Here is a 3704-nt window from a genome sequence, read left to right on the forward strand (position 1 = left end):
CCATTAAAATGATCTACTGGCCCTTTGTGAAATAAAATATTGTTTTCGATCTTTTAGAGAGTGCTACTAAAGATAAAGTTAGCTTAGCATTAGCAAAGAGTGAAAAAATAGAGACGGCTCCAATTTCATCTCAAATTTATCGTCACTTTTGTTTGTCAAGTAATTCTCAGTTTACGCTACACAACTTAAGCCTTGATTTTCCTCTCCCTGACAGTTTTTGGAGCTGACGGACAAAAGTCCCAAAGGCAAATCGCAAATCGGCACTCGAGCATCTGTGAACTACTCAAAGACGCAAGTCGAGAGGCTCCGCCCCGCGGATGCATTCCAGATTTCAGCATGCTAAATATCTGGATTTGTTGGGAGCTTGTCTCACTGCCAATGAGAGCGCAAGATACGAGTTGAGGGGAAACCTGGCAGAGGGGTCGTCTCGCCTGTAGCTACCTGAGCTGTGTTGCATTTGCAGTTGTTGTTGTTGCACCGGTGTTGCTTCTCGCGTGTGTTTTCCTGACAAAGGATATCATCGGGGATTCCCCCCGGCGGAAGTTCTGGGTGATCCATGTTAAAGTCAAAAGTCATGTTTATATTCATTGTAACTCACCAAAAAGAATTGTGTGATTCCCTGAGGTCTAACAAATGTGTTGAATGCATTCTGTTCTTTAAAAAATGTTGATTACTTTGCAAAAGTAATCTAAATGTCTCTAATGTATATGTATCTAAAAGGCTGCAGCTCTGAGCACAAATCCTTCGTATTTGTTCTCAAATAGAATTCTAAATCAACATTACAAGTGAACTATTTACAATCCACTACCTAAAACTCAAAAGCACACTTTTGCTAACCTCTGTTAAATGTTGTCTAACAGCTTTCACCCAGCTCGGATTAGTCTGACTCTACCTTTCACAGCGCTGCACGTCATGATGTACTGAGGACATTTATCTCTACCTTGATGTTATAGTCGACATTCAATTAGTAGGAGGGAAACCAGGTCAGATCCCCCTGTGAAGACACCACCTGGCTCCCTGTCTTAACACTCACACACACACATGCACATACAAACACACAAGTGAGAAAGATTTACAGTGTTTTGGTTGATTAACCCCAGCATAGAGGAGAGCTTTTATGTTTTTAGGTAGTTATTTAATGTGAGCTTTTTTTTAATTTTAGCATACATTTAATTTGCATGGAACCATTTATACTTAAATAGAATCCGTTTTTTATTAAAGATTACATCTGTGTATTGCATTTATCTAACCATAACAGGGAGAGGGTTTTTTGGGGCATGGTAATTGGATTGCATTGTATTTATTACATTGTATATATGGACCCATATTAATAATCTATATTCTGGTATTTGGTAGCAGAAATTTAAATCTCATTCTCGTTCAAGATGAACTGCGCCTCGCCTGGAAAGCAGACGAGAGCAGGCGGACGTAGAACGGGGCGTTGAGAAAAAACTGCGTTCAAGTCGGACCGTTTTCAGCCGCCTGCTTCTTGTTCTTCTTTTGCTTTTTATGGTGGTTGGCAAACAGCTTTCGGGTGCATTACCGCCACCCACTAATCTGGAGTGTGGACTAAGGACTCAAATGCGACAACCAAACGAAAAGAAATACATACACACATACCAGTGGCGGGCCGTCAGGGCCTGCAAAGCCTTCTCTGCTGGCCTTAACAGAATCACAAAGTTATAGCTATTTTCTAATTTAATATTTTTTCTTACATACACTACATGAATTATAATTTATAAAAATATTTTTCCCATTATCTTATTTTCTCATTGCACAGCTACTGTCTTCCTCAGTTGCTCTGCTTCCAGTGCAGCTTGTTTTAATTAGAGCTTTTATCCAATCAGATTTCACCTCTGTGTCTCTAGGTAGAAGAGAGGCCCCAGGCCTGCAGACTCACAAGTGAATCATTGTGCAGTTTAAGTGAATGGGGACGATATTGTTGATTGTCATAGTCTTCAACCAATCAGATCTTTAGTTTGAGATTCTTTGCCAGAGCGGCTAGCTGGCCTATAACTACGTCAGCATTAAGTGCAGCTCCGTTTTCAGGAGCAGTGCTGCAGTGGGGTGCAGTGTGTGCTGTGATTGGTCAGTGGGCGAGCAAGTGACTAATGTGAAACAAAACTTAACTTGCCAGCAGAGCTTAGTTGGAGTAGTAAGAGTTCAAATTGAAAGATATGGAAGAAATTATAAAATGTTTAGGGTTTTGCTTGGTGTAGTTTATTTTTTACCTAGCTTTGTTTTTTCAACACTCAACGGCTGAATAAGGAGGAGAAATGGATTTAGTGGCGGAGTTACTGACAACGTCTTTCTCAAGAAAGACATCGGACTGACTGACTGAGTTTAACACCAGAGTGAAGACAGATCAGATTAAACTCTAGTTTATATTTGATTAGTTTTCTGATTCACCGTCTGGTTCGTTGTAGTCTGAACAACAAAAGGACCACAAACAACTTTCTTTATTTATTAGAAAGATTTGTCTTTTCATGATCTGATATTTCCCTCAATAACTTTTATTATGGATATAATTAAAGTCAGAGAGCGTTTTACATAATTTATCATAATTCCATTCAGTCACGTGAGGCTGTTCATTCCTGAGTGTCGGGTTTGATGCGTTTTATCATTTAAGAGAAACAATAATCATATTCTGGGTTATTTAATGTCGATGTCACAATCTTAATTTCAAAACGTACAGAAGCAAATAAGTCATAAATAAGACGAACGCATTCCGCCGGTAGAAATCGATCCTGCGCTTATAAACAGAACAGAGACACAGTTTGTTAACAGGCTACAGAGAGAAACACATCTACAGTCATCATTACTGTGTGTCTTTATTAGTTACTATTATTAAGTACAGTGATCATGTGAACAGACACAAACTTCTCAAAAGTCTCTCCAGCTGTTAAAGCCGACTGGCAGCTGATCCAGCTGTGATGAGCGGCCGCCGTCATCAGAAACAGACGTCGCTTCACGTGACACAACTAAGGAAAGGGCGTCTAGTGTCTCTTAAAATATATTTCCTCGTTTCGTCTCTCCTCGCATGGTTTCCTTGCTTCTCTCCATGCATCCCTGGTGGGAGGGACTAAGACGCAAGGAAAGGAGCCAAGTGAGGGAAACGGGGATGCAATTAAGAGACTTGGGATGTACCCCAAGTCGGACGCAAATCTACCCGGCATGCATTGTGCGCTGATCGCCGGTGATCGATTCTGCGCGCGCCTGGCTTATGTCGAACCAGCCTATTTCCTTATTCTACGAAAGCGTTCTGGAACACGCCGCCTGAGACACGTAGCTGTGTGATTGGTCTGTGCTCTGGGAGTGGAACATGATTGGTTGACCAGGCCGGTGCCTGGCCGAACGTGGCTACACAACAGCCGGGCACGTAAAGACACACGCTTCACTGACAACCGCCCCAAGTTAGAAGGAACTAGGCGGAGGGACAAGAGAAGTTACTGTGCCTTCAATATTAAAGCAGAACTCTTCTTGTATGGAGTAGGCCTTTATGATAAAGTAGTGCAGGAAGCACATTTTGGCAAATCAATGTTTACTTACTGGGACTTACCGTCTTCATCTTAAGTGTGCTCTCAATCCCCATTTATTACCATAGTCAGTATAGTCGTGTAATACTCAAGTATTGCAAAATGTTGTTCAAAATTAGTTTTACTTTGAAAGTCACGACCGGAAAGTAAACACTAGTAGTGTGAATG

Source organism: Pholis gunnellus, assembly GCF_910591455.1.
Source record: "Pholis gunnellus genome assembly, chromosome: 14".
Taxonomy (NCBI): domain Eukaryota; kingdom Metazoa; phylum Chordata; class Actinopteri; order Perciformes; family Pholidae; genus Pholis; species Pholis gunnellus.